This window comes from Lissotriton helveticus, chromosome 4_1 (genome assembly GCF_964261635.1).
Source record: "Lissotriton helveticus chromosome 4_1, aLisHel1.1, whole genome shotgun sequence".
Classification (NCBI taxonomy): domain Eukaryota; kingdom Metazoa; phylum Chordata; class Amphibia; order Caudata; family Salamandridae; genus Lissotriton; species Lissotriton helveticus.
In genome coordinates, this window is record NC_136063.1 from 1,281,211,800 (window position 1) to 1,281,239,526 (window position 27,727).

Sequence of the window (27,727 nt, forward strand, 5' to 3'; positions counted from 1 at the left end):
CATACCTTAGGCAACATGAAAGTTTGCCATTTGTGCGCCCGTCCTCTCAGAGAAATAAGGGTATTTTATTTTTTGGACCATTTCTTGCAATCCGGCATTATCCTGTGGCCCCCTCATGTCTCAATCAGGCAGCTGCCAACGGTGGCCTTACATTAGGTTTCATTGAAGACCTCTCACACACTGAGCCCCTCATCTGTGGTGCACTTGAAGACAGACTCCCTCCCGCCTGCCTACGTAATGCGCGCGAGCACAGCCGAAGGTGACGTCATCACGCAGACGTGAGGTTAAAGCCTGCCATTGGCGTGGCCCCAGTTTCACTCCCTTCCGTGCACTCTTCGTTTCTGCGGCTGTCACTCCAGCCTCCCGTGCACGTGTTTTGACATTTCCCCATGCTGGTCGGGGGAAGTGAATAAGTGAACCATCTCGCCATAGCCGGCAGGGCTGTCACCCGATGCCTCACCTCACAAGCACACAGGAACCAGAAAGGCCCTAAGGCATGTTAAAGAAAAACATATTTGACACAGGGTAAGTGATCAAACACGGGTACGTTTCATTTGATTTCAGCAAGAAGTGCAATATTTAAGTGTTGTCAAGGGCGGCCTCAACAACACGGGGCTCCCTACAGGCAGGACAACGGACTAATGCTTACTGGAGCCTGCACTAGTAAACACATGGTGGACGATTCACAAAGCCCATTCCAGGAGTAAAAGATTAGAACATCAGGGGTGTAGTAAAATGCAAAGTCTCTCAACTGTTCCCCATCGATGTGGCTTAAGGGCTTGAGCGGTGGGTCTCGAAACTGGGTGGGGAACCGAGTTCAAGATTCTGAAGGGATGCTCAACATCCTGTGATTCTGGGCAAATCATTTAATCTCTCCGTGCCGAACAAAATGAATGTGTCTGTAACGCAACTGGTGCTCATGTAGAGCGCTCTGACACCTTCTATCCAGTTTGCTATATAAAACTCAACCCCCCGTCTCCCGAAACAAAACTGCAGTATCCATAGCCGTCAGAAAGGGGACACTGCAAAAATGTAAATGTTCAGTATTTGTAATGCGCAAACAAGTACCTGAGGGAGTCAAGGCGCTGGGGGCTGTCGGGAATATTAACCCCTCCCATGCACATGACGAGCTCAGCTCGTCATGAGCCACGGTGGCCGTGTGCTCATGACCAGCTGAGCTCGTTATGACCGTTGCGCCGCGCCCACGCTGGGATAATTCCCCTGCTGTGCTTGCCGTTCCATTGGAACGGCCGTAGTCGTGACGAGCTCAGCTCGTCATGAGCACATGGCCACCGTGGCTCATGACAAGCTGAGCTCGTCATGAGCACCGGGGCACTGCGTGCGCCCCCCCCCAGCACAGCGGGGAATTAGCCCCGCAGGCAAGGGGTTAAGTAAGCTATTGCCCAGAGTCACATGGTGCTAGACTGATCTGCCGCCAACGATTGAACCGTGAGCCCCCGTGTTCCGGAGTCAGCCTCCCTGGCCTCTGCGCAACACCTCTTCCCTACTAAGGTATGGCACTGCATTCCTGCAGTAAAGATACAGGAGGGTGTCCGCTCATAGCCAGTGTTCCCCTGCCACCGAATGTCAAAGTAACAGGACGTCTGGCGTAAGGAAATCATAGCTGGTTTTGAGGGTGGACGGTGGAGTGAAGGGAGCACTGGTTGGAAGACAGGGGTGTAAAGGAAAACTTTGCCCAACTTCGCAGTGTGAAGTTTCTAACTTCACCAAGAAAGTAACTGTTTTGTACATTCCCAACACCTGAAATAAATCTTCAGTGCATGCATATGTGTGTGTCATGTCTGAGTCCTAAAAGCACATGAATGTGTAATGTAAACATGTAAGTGAGATTTGCTTGCATATAGTACATTAGGTGCATGCATACATTATGGACCTTCGAAAATTAGCCTTCTTCGGGAAGTGTCAGAAGAGCGAGGGAAATTCAATGCAAATTGAGTTAACGCCCACAAAGTAAGAACAGCTTGGGAGTTTGTAGACATCAAAGAATACAGGCCCAGATTCACTAACATTTGTCGCAACGCAATCAGACAACTTGCTGCGCTGCGTTAAATGGAGAGGGCAGGAATGCGCCATATTTACTAAGATACTCCAACACAGGCACCCTTGCATCGAGGTGCAAGGTAGGCTGCGTTACCGGCACAATTGTTTTTGTGTAAGAAGGGGCACCTTCCTACTCAAAAGCAGTCCTCGGAGGCATTTTCCTCTCTCGATGTGTGCTGCAGAATGCAGGAAAAACCTTTTATTTACTAATCCAAGATGGATCTGTAAATTAAAACAAAAGTAGCACAAAAGCGTATTTTTTTTCAAAAACAGGTTGGGTGAAGCAACACAGAGGCCATAGGAAATGGGGAAACAACCCGGAGGAAGCAGGTGGGGTGAAGTAACAAGGAGGGCTGTGGGGCATAAGCAATACAGAGGGCGGGGGTAGCAACACGGAGGTCAGGGAGAGAAGCACAGGGGTGGGAGAGAGCGACTCGGGCACAGTGGGGAGAAGCACATGGGCAAGAGAGAGCAATGTAAAGCTGAGGTGATGGATAAGGGCAAAGGCAAAAAAGAACAATGTGGGGGATAAAAACATGGGTGAGAGGGAAGAACATAAAAGTGGTTGGGGGAGACAAGCATACGAGGGAGATAGCTGGAAAACACATGCATTCTTGTGGAATGGTTAATAGAGGTGGGTGAGCCCTTAGGATCTCGAGCCAGGCTCAATCCAGAGAACTGACTCTGGCTCAGCGTTCTCTTGGACCCTCAAGTCCATCAGAGCAGAGTCTTGTCCCTCTCCATTGTAAAGAAATGAAAAAGCTGCAGCCATTCACCCCCCTCTGGTTTCTAATTGTGTTTGCAGTACGCTGTTTTTTAATCACACCAGTAGCTCGGGAGAGCCGGAGATATGGTGCAAAGCTGGGTTCCATCCTGATGGGCCTGGGGTTGGCCATGGGCAAGGATTGTCCACCTGAATGCTGCCCCAGAAGCACTAATGTGCTTCTGGGGTCATGTGGGTCAGGCCACAGCCCTTAAAAGGAGCCACAATGCTGCAAGCAGGTCTTTTGGTTCTTTCTCTCCACCGAGGTCGCAGCACCCCTAGTTCGCTCCCTTCCAACACCCTGGATGGATCACGGCAGCCACGGCCCATGGAGGGAGTTCCGGTGGGCAGAAAGGCGGGGTGGGGGGTGCTAAAAACCGGAATATGGATAATTGGAGGTAAGTAAACAATTTAATAAATAACACAAATTTCGTAGTGCGCCCTGCATCACAAAAGGGCCTACCGGGGAACGCCCTGTGCCCACTATGGCCAGTCCAGCCTGAATATAAGGGCTGATTGAAGTTTTCATGAGCCCTTCGACCACCACCCTCTCAGGTCTGGTTAGTGAAAGCTGAAACACAACCACTCAGTAAATAACCATTTATTTTGTCAATATTAATTGTTTAATTGTATGGCTATTTAGCATAAAAGAATACTTTTCTGTGATTTATATATAAAAAAAAGAGTCCCATGCTTATTATTTTGCTCGCTAGAACTTAGGTTTGTGAACCCAAATGGGTTATGCTCCATGGAAGGGACAGTCTCAAGATGGACAAGGCAAGCTATTGAATAGTAAGTAAGCAAATGAGAGTGCCAACCCAAGGTAAGCAATGGGCAGGCTTGAAGCCCACTCTAAGATCCAGTATGGTGACAATAGATGTTTTGCAAACAGACAGCTGTCTGGTAGTGAACCTAAAAATTGACCTTATCAATTGACTATCTGACTTGCACAATACGTAACCAGGAAAGCTGGGCTTACATTGTGATGTGCTTATGTGCCTAAATTGAGTGATCCTTGTAAATGTGTCTACTACTCTATGCCTCTGTTTTATTAACAGACCAATCTGAGATGAAAGCACCTTGTAGTAATTTATTTCAGATGTGCGCAGTAATACATCTCTATACTGACTCTGTTGTCCATATATACGGTGCACATAGTTATGGTACCAGAATATTGTGAACTAAATATTGCCTGAAACGCATGTTATGCCCTAAATAGGGTTGATGAAAAATGTCGCCCCATTTGAGTTATTAAAAATATTACGTTTTTATGTTAGCTTGGAATTTCCCTCTAGTACGGGAATTCAAGCTACATCAAAGCGAAACCAGCGATCACAATCCACTGCAATTAACGATATACGGGGGAAGAAGGGAGCCCAGAGAGAAAGTAATCCCACAAGAAGTTGATTACCCCAAAAGTGGTACGACAAGACTAACAGAGGAGTATCAGGAAAAATTAAAGTCCTTTCAACTTAAGGTCGAACTAGGAGACCTCGGGAGTAAAAACTTGGAATGGTTTGTGGAGAAGATAGCTCAAGCAGTTCAGTGCCTCAGGATAGAACTAAAAAATTGTAAAAGAAAGGGTACAATAATCCTGGCAAGCCGACTGAAATGGTTCTCCATCGACTGCCAATCTAAAAAAAGGGAGATACGGACAGTATCAAGAAGCCAAAGGAAAAATTTCAACCAAGAGAAACAAAAACACTTAAATAATCTGAAAGTTGAGTTTAAAAAAATGGTTACTGATACAAAAAGGTCATACAAAGAGAAATGTTGGGTACATTTGTTAGAATCAATTGAAGATAAAAACCTAAGACAATTTTGGCAACTAGTAAAAGCAGCTTCCGCCCCAACAGACGGAGAAATGAAATGCGTCGTTAGTAAGACAGCCTGGGAGAAGTACTCTAGGAATTTGTATGGGGCTCGAGTTCCCCAGAGTCATAGAGCCCCAACTTTGGCAGGAAATATCGGAAGAACTAAAATTAGATTTTAATAAACAGAAAGTAGAAAACACAATAAGGAAACTGAATCTAACTTGTGCTGCAGGGCCTGGTAATCTCCCTGCAATAATATTAAAGTCACAGTTAAAGTGGTGGGCAAGATTCCTCTCTCAGATGTTCCAAATAATACTAGTAGAAGGCATAATGTCATCACCACCCCCTTTTCTGAATCGTTTTTGGCCACTATAGGTGTGGCAGGGTATACTCAGACATGAGTCCCTTTCTCACTGCTCTATCAGGATTCAAGCAAGCCGGGCCGAAGAGGCTGAAATGCCAGAAACCGGTCCCCGGTAGCTTGTCTCCTTTCTGGTGAAGAATTGGCTTGGTAGTTTGGTCTGCCCTGTTCCCATGATGCACTGGGCCAGGGACAGACTAATTTGCATATAGCCAGGTTCTGAGCTGGGATGGGGCAGTGAGATAAATAACGGTGATGGATCAAGCCCTGACCTTTGGACTGGGTAAGAGTGGTCTGTTTAATTCGGACACTCTGTTCATCACCACCCCCTTTTCTGAATCGTTTTTGGCCACTATAGGTGTGGCAGGGTATACTCAGACATGAGTCCCTTTCTCACTGCTCCATCAGGATTCGAGCAAGCCGGGCCGAAGAGGCTGAAATGCCAGAAACCGGTCCCCGGTAGCTTGTCTCCTTTCTGGTGAAGAATTGGCTTGGTAGTTTGGTCTGCCCTGTTCCCATGATGCACTGGGCCAGGGACAGACTAATTTGCATATAGCCAGGTTCTGAGCTGGGATGGGGCAGTGAGATAAATAACGGTGATGGATCAAGCCCTGATTTTTGGACTGGGTAAGAGTGGTCTGTTTAATTCGGACACTCTGTTCATCACCACCCCCTTTTCTGAATCATTGAATTGGAAGGGCGCTGTAATCAGGCCAATCCATAAAAAAGGTAGTATGGACGCACGACATAATTATAGACTAATTAACCTTCTAGTCATAGGAGAGAATGTATTCTCAAAAATTGTGTTAAATAGATTAAATGCTTGGGCCGACGAGTTCTCAATCATACCCATAGAACAGGGACGATTCAGAGAGGGGCATTCCACGATAGACCACTGCTTTGCACTATGGGCAATGGCCAGGAAGTCAACGGAACAAAATGGCAAGCTTTGCTGTTTCGTTGACTTTCGAGTTGCGTTCGATTCAGTGCACCGGGACTGCCTATCGGAAACTCTTATTAAGAAAAATATACCAAAAGACCTGCTGGTTATAATAAAAGAATTACACCGAGGTAATTGGGCACAAGTAATTAGGGATACTGAGGGGTCATTAACGCCAAAAATACCTATTGCAAATGGCCTGAGACAGGGCTGCGTTCTGGCCCCACAGTTATTCTCTATATTTTTGTCTTATCTACCCGCCTGTCTAGAGGTTGAGGGCAGTGCAAGCCCAAGAATGGATGGAAAAAAGGTGCCTTGTCTTCTATATGCGGACGATCTGGTAATAGTAGACCAGACTGAGTTAGGCCTCCAAAGAAAGTTGAAATCTTTTAGTGATTACTGTGCAAGGAAATTTTTAACAGTAAACTTAGACAAGACAAAAATGTTATGCTTTGGGAAAAAGCCAAATAAGTTTAGTTGGTTCTTAGGTGATCTTAAACTGGAATCGGTTAATGAATATCGATACCTAGGGATGTGGTTCAATAAGACACTAAACTGGCATACTCATCTGAAAGCCCAAAAAGCGAAAGCACACACATCAATCGCTGGTTTAAATATGTTTAATCGGGATTACGGGGATATGTCTCACTGCCCATTACTAAAGGCTTTCAGTGCAATGATACCCCCGCAAGTCCTCTACCGCGCAGAAATCCTTTATTTGAGCGGTAAGGGAGTCTGGGACCTGGAGGAAGGGAAATGCCTGAAAACCCTTTTATCCCTCCCCCCATCATCAATGGTCCAAGCAATAAGAACTGAACTAGGAACAAAGTCCTGTGGGGTACAAGTACAAATAGCAGTGATTAGATTTTGGAAACGCTTGGAAAATGAAAGGCCAAAAAGTAGCACAATGGTGTAGGAATGAGATCCAACTTAGTAACTTAAAATGGGCAAAAATCTGTAGGAAAAAAAATGGTGCAGGCCAGTGAGGATCTAAAGGTGGAGAGGTGCCAAGAATCCAAACAAATAGACTGTACTAAGAGCGATCTGAAGTTTAACTGGCAAGAAGTTTCTTGAAGGTCAGATATGGAATACCTGGCTAAGAAAAAATCAGTAGAATTTATGAAGTACTCTTGGTCAAAAGAAAACTGGTTCCCTTATTTGGATATCTTACCAAATCGCTGGTATAGACAGGAGATACTAAGGATGCGAATTGGGATCAATCCGTGGTTGACAAACAAAGAAACTAAATTGAAAATGTTAGACTACAAAGGGTGTTGCAAGTGTAGCCTGGGCACAAAAGGGGATCTAGTGCACATCCTGTTGGATTGCCTAACTATATTAGAACAGCGTAAATTATGTCTGCGCCCAATATTTTTAAAATACGCTATAAGAACATGGGCACAGGTGGTCAATCTTCTCACGGAAATGCCTTTTATCGAAATTGCAATTGCTCTAGGGAATTACATAAAGGTAGTACAGAGATCCCTAATAAGATAGGAGTACATTTTAGGCATTTTATAATAAATGAATTATATAGCTTGTCTAAGTGAAAAGATTGTTTTTAATGTACTAATAATTCTTAAAGGGTAAGGATTATCCTAAGAAAGCGATATTTTATTGGTATTTGATTTTAAGATAAGTATCCAGTGTGCGGAAGATTTTAAATTCGCTGTGGAATATTTTTTTCTGTAATTATGCTCTGTTTTTCTGTAGAATATTTTAAATCAGTAACTATTCCTTTGCACCTGTTTAAAGATTATGATCTAAATAAACATATTTTTGACTGACTGAGTTATTAATAGATAATGTCCCCAAATGGAAAGATACACTTTTAAACAGTATTTAGGACACAATATTTAGACAATATTTTTGTCAATAATATCTAAACCTACACATGTCAATCTGTCAATGCTTTGTACACTTATGAAAATGTTGCCAGGGCATGAGGGTATTTTCTGGTTTCTAAGTTGATGTTTAGAAAGTGTTGCTTTCAATAAATGAGACTCGATGCAGGGATTTATTCTTCTGTGCTATATTGAGGCACTTAAAAATGTTTAAGAAGTTTTTCAGATTTAAGGTCTTTAACATATTTTGAGATTATATTTGTTACGCAATTTACTTGCCAAATCTTTCGTTGACTCGGCTTATGCTTTGTCTATAAAGACCAAGCCAGAATCCTAGCTAGGCTCTGCTCTTTCCTTGAATTTCCTAGCTTCCCCACCACTGGGCACAGTATTATTAAGGCTGATCCTATGATGACTTAAGGCAGCCTATCATTGCCCTGACTGATAGTTCATATTTGATGAATCTGACATGACGTTTTTAGGGTCGAGCCTGCGAGGGCATGTGCTAGTGCATGTGTCTCGCTTGTGAGACACTATTGTTGACAAAAAGGGCTTGGAGCCCACCCATTACTTACCATTTGTTGACTGAAATGCCCCTCTTCTTTGCAGCTTCCTTAATTGGCTAGTGCATGCCAAAAATCTTGCGATCCTTTATTTGGCAAATGGCCCAAGCGCAGATTAGTTCGACTTAATCAGTGCTTGTCTGTTGCTCCTGACGTGATTGAGGTACTATTTCTTCTCTCCTCCCACTCCCCCGCCTGCTGCTCCCTCCAGAGCAAATTGTTTCCTCTTGGTTAACCTTCCCATGACATCGCCTACACCTAGTCCTTGCTGATTAAACTTGTGGTCTTGTTATTAGTTAATTTTGGAATATCTTTTTCTCACCAAACCGATGAACGTTTTAAAGTTAAGGCAATTAACTGTTTTTCTTTTATTGTGTTATACACTTCTCTACATAGTTTACTTCCCCTTCCCCCTTTTTATGGTCTACCGGGATATTATGAGGTTCCGGATCGGCCAGCAGACCTGGGGATGAGTCAGTGACATGCCAGATTAGCCTACTTTCGCTCCTCTAGTTGCAGCACTGAGTTGATAATCAGCCCTGCCAAGTGTCACACATCCGGTGTGACACTAACGCATTTTAAGTTTCATTACCGCATTACCGCATGTGAAAGGATTGTCACGCAAATCAGCGTATTTAAAAGCTGAGTGAATTACCAGTATTTGAGGATGTCACTAGCCTGAGGGACTGTCAAGCCTGATTTAAACTGAGAGTCTGTGGCAGCACGCATCCCGTGGCTTATGCGCGCTGCTCCAGCAGGCTGTATCTTGGTTGAATCACTGCTGCTCCTCGGGTCTTACTGGCTGATGTCATCGCGGCGGGACGTCACTGACTCAGTGACTGTGGAAGCGTGCGCAGTTTATTTTGGGCGCTCGATGCGGCTCTATAGTTTGTGGGCTGCACGGCATGATGTTCATGGTTAAAGGGAGCACTTATAATTACGGCACCGTCCGTCAGCTTGCATCGGCTCGGGCACAACGTGCAAATTGTTATTTCCGCCCCCCATTGAATCATGCAATATTTTACTGTAGCCGACGGAAAGAAGTCGGTGACACTGGGGCCGCCTGGACAGACTGGAGGTGGAGGACCCTTCCTCTGTCAGGTCAGTAAAACTTTGCTATCATCTCATGTTCGTGGACAGTGGGAGAGAGAGCCTGTGCGCGCTAAGTTAAGATGCTGGCTTGAGCCCCCAGGTGCAGCTCTTCCGGAGCATCTCGGTTATCTCTCCTTGGTGAAGCCTTGGGAGAGGCCGCAGGGCTCTAGAGCGACTGGAAAGGTTTTTTTATATTGCTTGGTAAAGGAGCCCCCCCACCCACCCCCTCATTGGGCCTCCTTGTTTGTTCAGATCGTCACTCTCTTCCTCACGAGTAGAGGAACAGAGATAAGAGGCAGCACATGAAGGCCACAGCGGATCTTCACTTATTCAGAAACTCAGTCTGCCCGGGTCAGGGCAGCTAGCACAGCAAAGCATACCCCACTCCTTTACCGAACCAATATTTATTAGAGCTTCTTATGAAGTAGAATACACTGTGCCGTGTTTATTCAGGACGTCCAATTAAATGCTACGGATTACTTTCGATTTATTAGGGCATCTTAAACTGCAGAGAACTTTAACCATTTAAACTCATGAAAACAGTCAGTGCAAACATACCTGACAGCTTACCCAGTTCTGTGTGTGAAGTGTGCCTACCACTCCATTCTAGACTTATTCTGAGTTTGCCTGTGCCCCTGTCACTCACACAGTATGTCTCTGCTTTGGTTTTCAGTTGCATTACAGCTCAGGTCACTGGTGGCTGTTGAGTGAGACTGCAAGTCATTCAGCTGATTATAATGACATTTTGAACCACTTCCAAGCTGCTTTATCTAATTTCTACAATTTTAGCTAGTCTGATCAATGGAAGTCGTTTATATTTCTTACTTTTTGCAGCAGTTAACTTAGTTTCTCGTTCCTCAAATGTGTGCAATTTCTGAATTATTGTTTCCCTCCTCTTCATTGCTTAATTTTGCTCACGAGACAGTGTCACTCATAGTCATTGAAATGCCACTCATAATTACTCTTAAAATATTAAAATGTCACACATAGCAATCTGAAACCTTGGCAGCTATGGATAATCTTGTCTGTCGCGTGGAGAAAACTGCGATGGGTACAGTCCTTTCGTGAAGCAGCAGGGTTATGGTCACTTCCCTTTCCTACCATGCTACGCTGTTGTCATTTGTACAGTGCTTTCATGTTGGGAGTGTGGCGAGTCCCTGATCCCCTGTACTTTGCACACTTCACCCTCCCCCACAGAAGAAATAAACCTGAACCTCACCTACGTTTTGGAATTGAGTATGTTAAAGATCTCAGGCCCTATTTATTGACAAACACTTTACATATCTAATTCATCTTAATAAAACATTAAAAAAATTGCACAGTAACAACTTTTATTTACATGTTTATGACAATCAATGGTAATAAAAAAAATAGTATGCTAATACATCAAAATTCCTGATTCTATGAATATCGTTCCTGTGCATCAGTACTTTTGACCGAGATCATGGCTGTCCCCTACTGTGATGTGCCCCGTGCAGGAGGCCCAGTCGCCCCAGAGTATACCGACCTAGTGCACCACTTGCCCCCTAGCTTGCCCTACTCCAAAGGGGCTAGTACCTTGTCATGGCCTCTGGGCCCGCATCAAAGGTGTTAGTTAAGGGACCACATACTAGTGACCACCCCAACCCATCAACGAGATTGCAACTCCTTTCCCGGATGCTTCAAGTACCCCCTTTGTGGGAATATTTCCTTGATGAAGAAGGAGCTCTTTTAACATGCAAGCTAAAGGGGACCTGCAAGGTCCCCGCCAATCATGAATTCACCTGCCGCTGCCCTAAATATGACAAAACAGACCGCACAGTACCTACTGAAAAAACACCTCTCTACCACTAACCTAAATGGAATGGTGGATGGGAAAATAAGTATCCCAGCTGCGCGGCCCCAGGGTCCCCAGCAGATCTCCTTGATGTCATCATGACTGCGAGTGGAGGGGCATGGCGTGGGTGTGGCGCAGCAGTGGCATAACAAAATTTGAGATGGCCCCCTGCAAGGAGCATGGAGGGGCCCCATCTCCAGATTTTATCAGGAGGTCTCGGACGACAGTACTGTGCTGAGGAGGACCCCTGCACTGCGGGAGGTGCGGGGGCCTGTGTTATGCCCCTGAAGCGCAGATCTGACAGCAAAAGAGATCTGACTGCGCCCTGCGTGCTCCTTTCAGAGCGGCCACACGACACCCCCCCCATCCGCGCCCGGCCGCCCCGAGATCTCCCTGTCACCTGGAAGGACATGCGCCCTTCCAGAAATAATGCGTCAGCGGGCCCACCGACCGCAGCGTCACCGCAGCATCCCCCCCAACTGACTTCCTATCCAGGGACCTGTGCCCCTCCCATACATGGAGGCTACTCCCATAAAGTGGGAGCCTTGGGCCACTATCATTACCACAGCATAGGGTTGCCTGCTTAATTTATCCGCTCATTTGTGCGGGTCCAGGAACGCCATTAATCGAGTGTCAGTGGTTTGGTAGGTGCGCCAATAAACATTGTCATCTGTGAGTACGGTCTACAGTCTCTCGGGAGGCAGATTTCCACTGTATCTGAGGGTTGTACAGAAATGAAGGACACTTTTTGCACATCTTTCCTCCTGGCCCTTGGAGAAGGTCTCTCCTTTGTGTCCTTTTTGACAGCTCTTAGATGACTCTTGGAACTTCATAGGTAGTTCTTTTGCCCGTTGTCTAACAGATTCATGGCTTGTTTCCTTCATTCCATCATTGGGGGAGTGGCAGAGCAGATCGCGCCAAGCTTTCAGTGCTGCACCCTTCTTGTCAAATCTCTATACTTGCACTTCTCAGCAGATCTCCCTACTGACTGAAGGAAAAAAAAGTGCTATGAAGCAGGCGGTGCTAGCTGATTGATATCACTTTTTTAAAACCGTCATGTTATCCACCCCTTCAACACCCCTCATTACCCACCCTACTCAATTGCCACAGCCAATAGATTGCTCATTGCCAAGTCTTATTGACTTTGCCAATGCTTGTTATTTTTTGTACTGCTAGCTTGAAGTAATTGAAGCCTTCACGAAAATGCATTTCTTTGGGGGGAAAAACACCATTTTTCTTTTTGAGAGGATAGGTGAAAACCCCTGTTGCCAATGGGTGATTTTCGTCTATCTGGAGTCTCCAGCCTAGTGCCAGATTAATCAGATATAAATGAATCTGTTAAGGCTAGGAACAAACCATAATTGCCAGGGGGGGGGGGGGGTGGGGGGGGGGGTCCAACCCTTCTTATAAGGGAACTGCAGTGCTTAATTTGTAAAATAATCGGTGCTAGTGCCCGAAGATTTTCTCAGAAGCACACAGCCAACACTACGGATTGTTGAGGTTCCTGAATACTAAGGCTGTCTAGACTTAAATCCAATGTTTGCCGCTTTAATTTGCCGTCCTACACTTCCTACTCCTGTATTTTACTCTTGCAGGTAATTTTTCATCTCTGCTTTTCTCCCTTTGCTACTGTTTTCCATCTTTCATTCTCATTTTTATCCTCCCTTTCCTGTCCTTTCTCTATTGTTCCGGGTCAAAGTCCAGTGATTAACAGTAAGCCGGTCCCCAAAAATGAGGGCCGGTGCCTACCACCTCCAACCAGGACTTTGTGGGATGAAAAAACCGTGAGGTTTCTCAAAGGGGCGTAACCAATATAATTAAGGGCATGGCTTAAGACATTTATGCCAAAAATCTGTGCTCAGCATAATGTGCCGCCCGAATGGTGTTTTGCTGCTTTTGTTACTGGCTCCACATATATATTGCAACAAGTAACATTACACCTACAACAATTCAGGACTATTGACTTTGTCCAAGGTTGTTAGTTGCAGAAGATAAATATACTACATGCATACATACAACTATGGCTTCGTTGTATATAATTCTGAAATACTGAAAGTGCTTTAGTTCTTGAGAGGTTGCGGCATAATGGCTAGAGCTGTCAACTTTGGAGCTGAGGAAGCAGGTTTGAGTCTCATGGTCGGCTCAACATACGGTGTTTCTGGGCAAATCACTTAATTGTCCGTGTCTACCAAATAAAAATCAATGTGTCCTTTTTGGTTCTCATTTAAAGCACTTCCAATTTTGCAATATAGAATTGCAAAAAAAATAAGTTACATCAAAAACAATGAACTGCTGCCGAGTTAAGATATTTTCCCCCCATTGTTATAGGACCCAGAGCTGGCATTTGCACTGATGGAACCGTGGGCGAAACCAAAGTTGGTGCCCCCTCAACCATGCCGTCTTTAATTTTCAGCGTGTTGGAAAGATGGGAGGTTTAGGACAGTGCTTAATTTGAGCCGGTGGTTTCCCGTGCTCAGCACAAGCACTACATTGTCAACACCAGCCCTTGTGACAGTCCGCTACAAGGTGGAGCTGTCTGGCTAATTTAGAAATGACCACACCAGCAATTTGTTATTAATTCAATATACATTTAATAGACTATTCCCTGCTGCCCAAGCCATTCTTATAGCTTTGGAGGGCCTGAAATAGTCCGAATTGTCACACTTGTAGGAGTGTGATGGTTAGTAGCTGTGTTGTTACTATCATTGGCAGCATAGCAGGGGCAATGCCCGGTGCAGGCTGCAGTGGCCTCCGAATGGGGGCCCTGCCACTAATTGTTTTACAGATTAAGCACTGGCTTAGGGGGCAGTTTAGGAGAGCAAGTGTTGGGAGAGCCAAAACTTTAGATCTAGCTCAGAGGGAGACTACTGCAGACAGCTACCGTGCCCCTGGGAAAGTCGATGCTCCTGGCCATGGGCTCAGCTCGCCCATGCTAAAGGCGGGCCCTGCATACACCACTCTATTGGATGTGAGAAAAGAGTTTTTGGCCACAACCAGTAGGATTACTTGTCATACTAACCTATTGTCATCTTGACCTTTCATGAGAATGACCATATATCTACACTCTCCAATCTGGTGTTCTCTAAGCTGGAGGATATTTCAAATAGATGCCTCCATTATGTTTATAAAAACACAATTCCCAGTGGGAACCTGTCACTGTAATATGGAAAAGGCAAACGGGAAAAGTCTGAGTTTAATCATTTTTTAATTGTTTTAAATACATGTATTTATTGATTTTTCAACAAGAAAAAAGATAAGCTGGCTCAAACCAGCCGTACAATACGACATCACCTAATCAATATGGAAGAAGGCATAATGTCCACAGTATGAGTTTGATCATTACGTACCATATTATCATGTCTTTAAAGGCTGCCTAGTGTCCGATCGCTTAAATATTGTTGGAAGAGCTGAATGCCTTTCAACATGCTAATTCGGGGTGAGCGAAATTTGTTTAGGCATAATTTGGTGAAATTCCAGCAGAATGACACAAATTTAAGCGTAATTACAAATCCATCATTTGGTGCTATATTTCAGCACTCAATTAGTCCTCATATCAATATTTGATGTGAGGATGCATTTTGTGCAAAAACAAAAATTCTAAAACAAAAGCAATGCAAAAGCAGTCTCTCACATTCTCTTGTTGCTATGTCTTTTTAGTAATTTTGTATTGCGAATGGCGTTTGATGTAACGTTTTGCAATAGTACCTTTTTTAAATAACAGGCCTTTTAGTTGTATCGTGTTTTATTGTTACCATTGCTGTTTCTAATGGAGAGTAAATAAAGACCTAATCAAGCACCCACATTTCGAGCAGCTACTGTGTTGTAATGTCACTTATACATTTTATGAGAGCACCTTTGACAAGGAGAATAAATCACTTGAAACACTTGTACCCAAAGTGCAGGCAAACTAAATAACTGTAAGCACTGACACTGAAGATAAAACTATTTTTTAGGCAGTTTTGCACGGTGTGCACACGCTTTGTGCAGTCACTCATAGTGAAAGGAGCCAATGGGTAAAGTGGGCAGTCCCATTGTTGCATGGTGTATACTGTGGTGGGTGGATTCAAAATGTGAATGACAACTGAAAATACCAATAGTTGAAGCCTGCTGACCAAAAGTCCTTCTGTGTATGTATGTTGAAGATTTGGAAAAACAATAGGCTGGTGAGACAGCCAAAGATACTACAAAGGCTAGACTTAAAAAAGTATACTTATTTGAAAAAGAGGCAACACGGCAGCTCTTTCATGTGTTAACGTCTAGTTATGTGGCTGTTTAGCACCCTCTTCGTTAATGAACAGAAAGGCATGCAGTATGATCAATAAATTAATTTTAGCAGCAGGAGAATAGGGCTTGATAAACAGTTGCTCCGGGCATAATGCCACGTCTGCCCTCCCTTTATTTCAAACATTAATTTTAGTCCAAATTGTAATCACTTCTCAATCCAAGAGCAACCTACTGAGTTGACGTTTTTTTTAAATGTTTATACTAAGAATGTAAAAGCAAGTTCAAAAGGTTGTTGATAGCTGTTCTCATTTGTGAATATTTATCTGCTTCCCACCTTGTCTCGATCTTTTTTGGTTGCTACCTGTTCGAACATGGCATGTATGCATGTTTGTACGTATGTATGAATGCACTGGTATTTATATAGCCCTCAATAGCAATGAAGTACTGTACATCCATTGGGATTTATTCATTTTTATATGTAAAATATAGGTATATATTTTTTTTCTTCTAGAACCATATATATATATATATATATATATATATATATATATATATATATATATATATATATACAATTGCTTTTATATTTCTTACATATTTAGAATGTTTTATATAGGAAGATTAAGACATCTGTCAAAAATCACACGATTTGTAGTCTCGTCCTGAGCTGGAATTAGAATCCAGATTTTGTTTTTTTTGTATTGAAGCTTAAAGAAAGTTAATGCACAAGATTCAGAGGACTCTTGCCATTACAGTGACTGTACAATGCACGCAGGTACTTCTACACCACTCCTCTTTCAGAAGCCGACATTGGCTTCAGGTGGCAGCACGGTTTCAGGTTCAGTGCCTCACACAGACTCAATGGAGCGCATATTTTGTCAAATCAGATGTCATTAAAACATGCTTCGTGTTATAGTTTGCAAAAAACAGGCCTTTGTGTTTTGCTGCAGCTTCCAAGCTACCCTTCCGATATACCCATTTTTAGTTGTTACTTAATAGCGCAGCTGCCTTTAGGACCTGTCGTTAGCTTATACATTTTTTTTAAAATATAACTATAGTGGACTTTGGCTCCTCCCAGATGACTCACTACTTGCATCGCAATGCACAAGGGACTATTTTACACCCCCAAAGTAAACTGAATAATCACACATTAAATCCTTTATCTCATATATACATTGTATGCAGAAAGGAATCCTTGTATTGTTTTATTTTTTCACACAGCGGTAGGCTTTTCTTTCTTTTTTTTTAATCGGAAAACAAAATAAAAACCAGGCGTATTGAATATGCCAGTGCTTGTTAGTGTTCTGCTGACATAAATTGAAGGACCAGGGTGGAAAATGTAGATTACAGCCCTACACCCCAATGTTAATAGATTATTCATATTTGTTAAGGAATACACATTTTACACATACATAGACACCCCCACACACTAATATACGTGCCAGTGGGCACCAGACACCAAGGGGTTCCACCATCTTTCACTCTGACATAATTTGACCAGCCACGGCCGGCAGTGGGAGTACCTGCAGGGCGGTGACGTGGGGAGGGGAAGGGGCAGGGTGGGGGGTAGTAAGTAAACATTTAAATAAATAGAACGCATTTCGTTGAGTGCACTGCATCCCAAAATGCAATGCAGTGAGCGTAACGAAATTCGTTTTATTTATTTAAATGTTTACTTTCCTGTTAAACTCCGTAATCCATACATTACTACCCCCCACCCTGCCCCTCCCCCTCCCCACGTCACCGCCCTGCAGGTACTCCCACTGCCGGCCGCGGCTGAATTTGACAAGGCAGGATCTCCATGCCACTGACATGGCCCTTCTTTGAGGCGGCACATAGAGTGCAAGCATGCCTGGGTGGTATATTATAGGATCACATATGAAAGTTTTTTCATGAGAAGTGTGAGTGTATGCCTTTTTATTGTAGGGCGTGGGCATGTGCCAGGCAAGTGGGGGATACATGGGAGAGACAAGGGAGCAAGGGTGAAGCAAGGATGCCTAGGGTCCCTGGTGCAGGCAAGCATAATACCCCACCCCAATGGTTAGTCAGTGAAATATAGCTATATGAGAGATGCAGATGACTCTTAAAGCTCGTGGCTCCAGTGCCACTGCACCTGCTGCACTCCTGATAACCACTTGCAGCTCCTCCGCTAAGGCAGAAGAGTGTCGCCACACTGTTTTGAAGCAGTAAAAGAAAGGAAAATATAAAATGATAGTAACTTAATGTTATTATAATTTTATTTTGTCTTTGTCCTTTGCATGATGGGACGGATCTGCCGAGCAGGAGAGGAGTGGTAGGACCCTTCTAAGTACGCAATGAATATTTGGCTGGCCCGAATAGTCATGCACACTTTCCCTGTTCTCCACAGGCTGCATTACATCCTATGTGGAGAACATGCCCAGGCCCACAGTCCCTGGCTGAGCGCGAACCACGGCGCTCAGACCAATCACAACGCTGCATTGCAGTATTGAGATTGGTATGGGGAGCCTGGGTGCTTACCAAGCATTGTGATTTTTCAGGGGATCCTGGCTGCCTGCTTCCTTGTTCATTACTGACGCAAGGAGAGATACGGCGGTAAGGTAACTTTTTTTTCTTTTTTTAACTATCCCCCTACCCCCGCCTTCTCTTCCCGCCTGCCCCGCCACCCCAATCCATACCGGCCGCTACTGCTAACTACCCACTAGGTTTCCAGTTAAGGCTTCGTGTTAAATCCTGACTTGTTTGCATGACTCTGTGCATTTCCAGAGTTCATTCATAAAATGACCAATTTAAAAGTGGAAACCGATTAAAAGCTACTGACTATTAAAATCCATATTTAGATAACCACCCTCGTCAGATTTTTTTTGTAGATCTTTTACCTCCTATTGGGGATTTCAGGAAGAGTAAAGATATCTGTACTACACTAACTCTCTCTACGGGAATAATTCTCTTTTTTAACCACCCCTGCCCCTGGCCCCTCTCCCAACTTTTCGTCACTTGATTCGCTTGCTTTGACCTGATCGTTTTGGTTCTTTCAAGTATATAAACCGTGGACACTTGTTATGTTTTCTTTCTACGCATACTAGCATTTTTATGTATTTCTCTTAAATCGCGTGAAAAAGGAATCTATTCAAACAATGCACCGCCTGACTGAAGTTCAGGTAAAACGCTCCCAGTGCAAGAAAAACACCTTTGTATCAAACGTTGAAAAATGTGCAGTTTTAGACAGACATCCATCTGTATCTGTCTGTCCGTTTGATAATGTGTGCATTGAACAAACCTGCTCTATGGCAAGCTAGTTTTCGGGTCTCTGGGAAGGGTGCCACATTGTTCCTTTAACCGCAAACGTGCACTCTGGAGCGATGTGGCGCAGGGGCCAGGGCGGCTGACTCCAGAGCACGAGACTCACGGTTTGGGCGCAGGTGACAGCTTCACCCAGCACCATGTGACTCTATGCAATAGCTCGCTTAATCTCCCCAAAGGCCCCCAGCGCCTTGAGACCCTTAGGGGTGATTAGTGTGCGCTTCACAAATACCTGGTTATAATTTCTTCTGAGGCTGTCAAGCATTGGCTACGTCATCAGTACACAACAACCAAATCTATATACTTTTGTATGCCAATCTTTCGCCTTTTAGAGAAATTGTACAGTATACGATCCTGGAAGGATACAAATTGTCTTCAGCTAACAGCCCTGCGACAGAATTTATCACCCATGAGTCCAAGGGGCAACATGGCTTATGATTCGCTGCAACAGCCCAAACCTTTCAGATTCAAGCTTGAAGTACCAGAGAGGATCAGATTCCCTGGTGAGATGTGTGTCTCTGAAGCTACGCTTTCTCCCTAAGACGGGTGCAAGGGGCCAGAACTGCTCAAGACCTGGCTCTCCGACTGAATCTCCATGCAAAGACGGATCATCCCCCTCTCCCCCCTCATTACCTTGAGACCCTCATGGGAGATTAGCCGAGCTATACAAACCCTGATTAGTTGATTGATTGATCCATTGAAGTTGCATCCACCAATTGAATAAATATAAATGAGTCGTCAATGAGTCCTGCTATGGTCATGGGGTGGTTGTATGTCAGAATATCAATGTCAAAAATATCATGTAACATAAAAAATCTTGGCCTGAATGTCATTTATGATTCCTCCGCTAGGTGTAGGTATTCTATAATTAAGTATACCGGGACGAGATTTTTGTAAACAATATTTAGAGCACAATATTTTTGTCAGATGGTATTAGGCCATGCTATTCTGTTACCATACCCATGTGACATTGGAGATGAATGAATGAATGAATGAAAGACATCTTATATTGCGCGACTTAGCCCAAAGGGCATCAAGGCGCCTAACAATGAATAATTATGATATAGGAGCCAAGTGCCAGATTACAGATATGCCTCGGCGAAAAGCCATGTCTTTAATGCTTTCCTGAAAAACAAAATAGAGGGTTGTGCTTTCAGTTCAGGGGGGAGGGTGTTCCACAGCTTAGGGGCCAAGGAGGAAAAGGCCCTTCCTCCCCACCTAGCTCTGCGAACCCGAGGGACAAACAGAAGATTCTTGCTGGCGGAGCGAAGGTTTCTGCTGAGAACGTATGGAATCAGCAGAGATTTTATGCCTTCAGGGCTTTCGCCAGACAGAGCCCCATAGACAAGGCACAGGATCTTAAAAGAGATCCTGGCATGAATCGGGAGCCAATGCAGGCTCTTCCTAACTGCGGTGGCAGAGGAAAAGCTGGGGACATCAAGCACAAACCTAGCTGCCACGTTTTGGACGGTCTGCAAGCGTTGTATCAGGCCTTTATTGATGCCCGCGTAGAGCGCGTTGCAATAGTCTAGCCGTGAGGCGACTAAGGCAACCACGATCTGTTTGCGGGCTTGCAAGGAGAGGTAGTGGGTAATTTTCCGCAAGATCCTGATAACACCCCAGCAAGTGGAGACCGTTCTATTTACCTGCTGGACCATAGCAAGTGAGGTGTCAATCATCACGCCCAGATTCCTGGCAGATATCGTGGGCAATGGGCAGGCTCCAAGAGAAGGGGGCCACCAGTCGCGTGACCAAATATCCTGATCTCCACCGAAAATCAGGATCTCGGTTTTCTCTCCGTTCAGCTTCAGTGAATCCAGGATCATCCACTGTGAAACTGCCTCGATGCAGTTCCTGAAGCTGAGAGCGGAGGTACTCACCGAGTGGGAGAGGGACACCATAATTTGGGTGTCATCGGCGTATGACACCACCTCCAGCCCAAAGGATCTTACTAACCTGGCAAGTGGGGCCACATAGATGTTAAAGAGTGTGGGGCTCAAGGCCGACCCCTGTGGGACCCCACATTGCACAGGTGTAACAGGGGACAGGAACTCTCCCAGCTTGACCCTCTGCTCCCTCTGATTGAGGAAGGAGGTCAGAAGGCTCAGCGCTGGGCCCTCCACCCCTATCTCCCTAAGGCGAGTTGTTAAAATAGAGGGAGACAGGGTGTCGAAAGCTGCTGTCAGGTCAAGCAGGACCAGAAAAGTTGTCTGGCCCTGGTCGACCTTCGTGCAAATGTTGTTTACGACCACAGTGAGAGCGACTCGGTGCTATGGAACTTCCGGAAGCCGTGTTGGGACAGGGACAGGTACCCAGAGGTGTCCAGAAAGGCCGTTAAATGTTGTTTGAGGTGTGTCTATAGCATCTTTGCTGGAGCCGGGAGCAGAGATATTGGGCGAAAGTTCTTTAATATCTCTGGATCTAATGTCGGCTTTTTTAGCAAAGGCTTGACCACTGCCTTTTTCCAAGAAGATGGAAAGATGCCTTCCTTCATAGCGCGGTTCATCACCTCGAGGAAGAGGGGTATCAAGACTTTCCTACAGTCCTTCAGGATCTTAAGAGGGCATGGGTCCAGAGGAGATCCAGATTTAGTCCTATTTAGAAGCAGGTCTAACTGCTGGAGGGAAAGAGGAGGGAAATTGGACAGGCTCGCATGAGGATCCGTTTTACAACATTCTATGAAAGATGGGGCCAGAGGGAGAGAAGAAGCCAACAGAGCCCTTTGTGATTCAAGAGTGGCATGAATGTCAAATATGTTTGAATGAAAAAATAGAGAGATCTTATCGCACAGTTCTTGCGAACCTACAATGGGGTCAAGAGTTTCCAGGGTGCACAGGGAATCAACAATTTTAAACAATTCCCTGGGGGAAGTGAGGGAGGCCGTTAGATTGGAGAAGTGAGCCTGTTTTTCCTTGATTACCTTTGCCTTATACTCTCTAAGAAGGATTTTCTGTTTTTCCCTTTCCCTAAGATCCCAGCTCATTCGCCAGAGCCTCTCCTGTTTCCTACAGCCCTGCCTTAGGAGCCTGAGTGTTTCTGAAAACCAGGGGGCCGAGGGTCTCTTCCTAGCGGAGTAGCGATATGAGGCGGGGGCCAAAAGATCCACTGCTCCTGCAATGGAGTTAGAAAACTCCAGTGCAGCACCACTGACATCCCCCACGGGGGCTATCCTGGCATTGGCCATCAAGGGGGCCAAGGTGTCATTGGAAATTCTTCTATTGTTCCGCTTGGGTTCCCTTATCCTGGGATCCCTCGGCAGAGTAAACGGAAAGGGGAATTTAAATTCCAAGGGGACAGCTAGGTGGTCAGACCACACCAGGGAAATGGGGGAACCTGTTGTGAGTCTGGGGTCGTTGGAAAAAACCCCATCTAATGTGTGACCAGCCCGATGAGTGGGGCTGTCCACCAGTTGCTGAAGACCACATGCGGCCAGGAAATCTACCAAGAGGCGGGTTTCACTAGAGTCTAAGGGCCATATGTATCAACAAACTAATTTGCGATTCCTAAATAGCGATTTTGAAGGAATCGCTATTTAGGAATTGCAAAATGGTATGTATGAAGAAAATCGCTTTTTTGTAGCGATTCCTTAATCTTCCTTAATTGCGAATTCGCATTTTGCGAAATCGCAATTAAGGAATAATTTCCAATGCATTCCTATGGGCCAGGAGGCCCATAGGAATGATTGCGAAATAATTCTCAAATTGCGAATTCGCAATTTGCTAATCGCAATTTGAGAATTATTGCAAGGGTGCAGGGGTGTCTCAAAGACACCCTACTGCACCCCTGAAATGAACATGTGTGTGCATATGGCGCACATACACGCCCTATGGGCATGTGTGTGCATCACATGCCACTTTCAAAAATGCCAAATTGTGCATTTTTTGAAGAATTCGCAAGTTACCATCAACTACAAGTTGGTGGTAATTTGCGAATTCTTAATCATAATTCGCAACCCAAAAATGGTACATACATAGCATTTAAGGAATCGCAAAATTGCGATTCCTTAAATGCTATGGCAAAATAAGGAATCGCAAATCTTTGCTATTCCTTATTTTGCGAATGTTACATACATACCAAAACATGCAAAAAGGCCGTTTGCGATTCGCAAAGGCCAAAATTCTGCGAACTTCGGCCTTTGCGATTCACAAACGGCTTGATACATATGGCCCCAAGTCCTCTAAATGGAAGTTAAAATCTCGCATAACGATCAGATGGGAACTACCAAAATAAGGTTCTAGAATTTTCAGTAAATTCTGACTAAAATCAGATCTTGGGCCCGGAGGTCTATAAATCAGAAGACCAGAAAAAGAAACTGAGGGGGAGGAAGTTATAGAAAAATGAATGGCCTGAAAGGAATCTAACGGAGAGGAGACAGTTTTGACGCGACAGATGGAGGAAACCTTATACAGGATACCCAGTCCTCCTCCCCTACGTCCCACTCTGTCCATCCTGGCTAACGCATATCCCACTGGGATAGCGTTCACAAGTTCAGGACCAGAGGAGTCGGAGGCCCAAGTTTCTGTAATAAAAACCCATGAGGTCTTCCTAAGAGAAACAAAATCGCTAAATGCGATATTGTTCTTTACCAATGATCTTGCATTAATAAGCAACCCCCCCTCTGAGAATGCGGTAGAAGTAATAGAGGGTTTAACTAGAGACCGCATATCGAGATAATCAGCTATTTTAGGCTCACTATTTCTGGTATAGCAACGGCATCCGGGGGACCCAAAGAAGGCCTCAGGGTGAAGAATGTGATGGCAGGACAGGAGCGTGGGTTTCAGTGTAGCAAAATCCTGATAGGAATAGGTCAAACTTACTCGAGGGCCGGTGAAAATTTCAGCCTCCTCCCCGTCTGCCCCATTCCCTAGCCCGTCCTCTGCGCGGACAGGTGTAGACGGGCTGGACTTTGGTGCGACTTCGGGGCGTGCCCGCTGTGCGCGTCCGCTGTTCGCGGAGAGAGACACCCGGGTTAAATAGCGGTGGTCCTACGGAGCAGGGCCCACGTGACTCTGTACAGCCCGTCAGGGCAGGGGAGGTAGATATTTGCCGGCGCCCTCCACAACAAGCGGGATATCCCGTGGTGGAACGGGGCGCTGGCAGAGGCGGTGTGGAGGCGGTAAGAAGCGCGAAAATGCACAAAGTCAAGGTCACCAGTCCGATGTGGGAGGGGGTCTAAGTGTTGCCTCGCCTTTGAGGGACAATAGCCTTTCACATCCATTTTCCTTGGAGCATCAAATAAAGGCAAAGTGATTCCTCATGGATTCGACGGTGTCAGGAAGGGCAGGGCTCAAAATGGCTGAACTCATAAAACCATGGTAAAATGGAATTACCGGAGCTTTGGCCATTATTTCAAGCGTCACCAGTGAAGACGTTCAGTTCCACCACCAACTTCACCCACGTTCAGCTACGTTAGAGAGTGCTGTGTTGCTGGAATTAAATGTCAAGTCTGGGCACTCTTCACATTGGAGGCTAGTCAGAAGACACCGCTCGAGCCACAGAGGCCCTTGTTGACGGCCATCCAGAACCCTTAGGTACAGTGCAGGCCCTTGCTCGGATAGCGCCCTGTGTAGAAAGAAATGTGGTGCCCCCACTACAACTCGTGAATAAAATCAGGCGGCATGGGGTCCTGTTTGTGTTTGCAGTTGAGTCACACATCAAATCAGTTGCTGGCCTCTGAGAGCAAACTTCTGGGAACCTCCACCAGATATTCAGATTCACTCACAGGGTAGCTTGATCACCTTAGTGCAAGTTTTTGGTGGTGTGAGAGGGAAGGGGAGGGGCCAAGGGGGTATAAAGTGGCATCTGAAGCAAATACACACTGTTAAAAGCAGTTTAGTCTGCATCATTGGTGTCAAGTAAGCGGGGCACTGCTGTCTGCAGGACTTTAATACAGACAGTCAGCTCCGTGCTACCCTCTGAAGATTAGCGCCCTGGGCCTGTGCCCAGCTCGCCCATGCCAAAAGCCGGCCATGCTTAGGTAGCTCACTCACCTTCCGCATTCTCACATCCTGTCGGCCGGAACTACCATTTCCTCCTCACTGCATGCAGAGAGATAACAAACACAACTACATTCGTCGGGTGATTTTTCTTTGGAGATTAAAAGCATTCCTGCATTGCTTAGTCTGTCTATATCATTAATCTTCCCATTACCACGAAGGCTCCTCATGTGACACATCAGCCGTCCAGACCTGTACCTGTCCTGAAATGCTGACAAGCAGAAATCTGGCAGGAATATCCTTGGCCAGCGTAGTAATATTCACTGTTTCGTGGTTTGTGGCTGTCAAATCCGCCTGCCTGCCTATGTGTTCATTTGTCAATTGTGCTCTGGAGAATTGAGTACAAGAATTTCGTGGCACACTAATATCATTGGCAAAATTCCGAGCCTCAAAATATCAAAAGACAAATGCATTTAGAGATGTATATGTGGAGTTAAGCGTAGACCATTTATACCTACTTAACTTTGGATATTTTGTTCATCTGTATTTTGTCTGCACATTAGTGTCCCACGATATTCTGTATTCGATATGCAGGCTACATACCTATTTCTCTGTTTTATGTACTCCTTATTTTGCTTTTTAGTTTATAATTTTCTAGAACTTCTGTTTGAGTGCTGTACAGAGCTCACAGAAATAGAGATACGCTTTAACCCCTTCCCTGTGGGGGTAATTCCCACACGGTACGGGGGGGGGGGGGTGAGCATGGCGCCGCGGTGCTCGTGATGAGACCAGCTCATCTTGAGTCAAGGTGGAGCTGTGCTCATGACGAGCTGGTCTCTTCACGACCCTGATTAATTCACCCACACAAGCGGGGAATTATTCGCGCGTGGCGGAGCGCAGCCGTTATGACGAAACCAGCTCGTCATGAGCACAGCTCCACCGTGACTCATGACGAACTGGTCTCGTCACAAGCACCGAAGAGGGTAAAATGAAAAACACTGCATTATTACAAATATATTGATAATAAGTGGGACCATATAAAGTAAGAAACAGTAGGTTGAATTTAAAGCATCACAGGGGGGAAGTATAAAAGGAGGGAAACATGGAAAGACAAGCAGGAGGCGGTCCAGAATTTAGGTGCATAAAGGTCAAAGAATCAAAATTGAGAGGTGGCACGGTGAGACTAGTGAGAATAACAAGTAGTGTCTGAGTTCAGAAATAAAGAACATGCATCCAGTGGCGGTTCTTCAACTATGGTGCAGGAGCGACACCCCACTGCTTTTAAGCTATGCAAAGTTAAGGAAATATATAATGATAATAACTTTGAGTTATTATCATATTATGTTTCCTTGGCGGGCGGGTTGGTCGGCACGGCTGCTCTGCTCTCAGAGCAGTACAGGGGAGGAGTGGTTTGCCCACTCCTGAATGCACACAACTGTTTGGCCGGCCCTCTCAGGCCGCTCAAGACAGTCATGCACCCTTTCCCTGTTCTCCAAGCAGGCTGCATTACAGCCTGTGTGGAGACCATGCCCGGCCCCTATTCCCTGGCTGAGCATTGAACCAGGACGCTCAGACCAATCACAACGCTGCATTACAGCATTGTGATTGGTCAGGGGAGCCTGGCGGTGCTTTCGGTTCCCAGAGTCCGATGAGGATAGCAGGAGCAGAGACGCAGGACCCTGTGACAAGGTAAGTGTTTATTTTTTGTTTGAATTTTTTTTTGCATTGCGCACCCCCCAGTGCGCCCTCTCCTGCACCCTGCCCCCTCACTCCTGTGTGCCCACCCGCCACCTGCAAGCCATGCCGGCCACCACTGCATGCATTGCAATCTCTGGTGACAACTGGAAGCAACGTAAAGGACATGGAACGTATGGTGTGTGGAAAACAAAAAAGTTCATAAGGCCTAAGCAATGAAGGAAGGGCTAAAATGAGAGGTGAATGAAAGTTGCAAGAATAATCAGATAGATGTGTTAAATGCATTTTGGGTAATGCAGATACATTAAAGAGACTCCAGTGAGGAGTAGAGGGCAGTAATCTGTGCAGGAGAAATTAAATGCAAGCATTGGCAAAGGCAATAAATCTTACATTTGTTGTTAACCTTTTGACTTTGCCAGTGCTTATTTTATTTCTGAAGAGTTTGTATCAAACTTTATTCTAATGGCGATATCTCCTTCTCCTTATTTACAAGACACCGTTAAGCCATTTACGAGGTGGAGTTAAGCCACTTAACGTGGCTTAACACTGCCTTGTAAATAAGTCCCCTCTTCATGCTTCACTTAGCATGAAAGGGGCATGCAATGGGTGTTGCAGTGGGTGTTCCGCCTCAACACCCATTGTTTTTTTTACTCTGACCCATATTTACAAAAATAGGGCAGTGCCAAAATACTAAGACCAGGTAAAACCTAGTCTTAGGGTGGTGATACGAGGAGAAATGATTAATTTCTCCTTGTATTTTGTTCTTTCTACGTGTGTTGCTTTATGCAGCACACATAGAAACAGCAAATCACCTGTACAGGTTGTTTATGCGCAGGAAGATATCCCTACTAGCACGTAAACAATCGCCCCTGCAGTGCAACTATCCTTGTAACTTGGCCCAAGAGTGCGTGTGCTGGCGCTAGGCAGCTTTAGTGCCAGCCCTAGGGGAAATGCAGGAGTGCCCCGTATTTTTGTAAATACGCCACAGCCCTAGGTTTAAAAAATGTCAGAGCGCAGCGTTATCAATTTTAAAGTAACACTGCGCTCTGACATTTTATTGTAAATTTCCCCCCACTCGTGATGCGGGGCTATATCTACAAATAATAAACAACATAGTGCTTTTCTTGCACTTAAGAATATATGCTTCTTACAGGAAGGAAAACTGCTAGAGGAATTAATGTGGGTAGGCCATACAGAGTTTTTTAAAAAATAGTTATACAATAGGTTCCTGAATGTTGTATTCCATTTTTGCTAGCTCGATGTATTGGAGAAAGTATCAATGCAATAGTTTGTAAGGATATTACAAATATCCTCGTTGTTAATTGTAAGAGAACTC

At 45.1% G+C, this 27,727-nt stretch overlaps 1 protein-coding gene across 1 annotated transcript in view; it reads left to right on the forward strand.

Annotated features, from left to right (window-relative positions):
• The first annotated feature begins 337 nt into the window (after positions 1 to 337).
• GCM2 (glial cells missing transcription factor 2) overlaps positions 338 to 27,727 on the forward strand; it is a 49,004-nt gene continuing 21,614 nt past the window's right edge. Inside the window, exon 1 of the mRNA XM_078685783.1 lies at positions 338 to 525. The gene's annotated coding sequence lies outside the window, so the exon portion shown is untranslated. The remainder of the gene's footprint in view (positions 526 to 27,727) is intronic.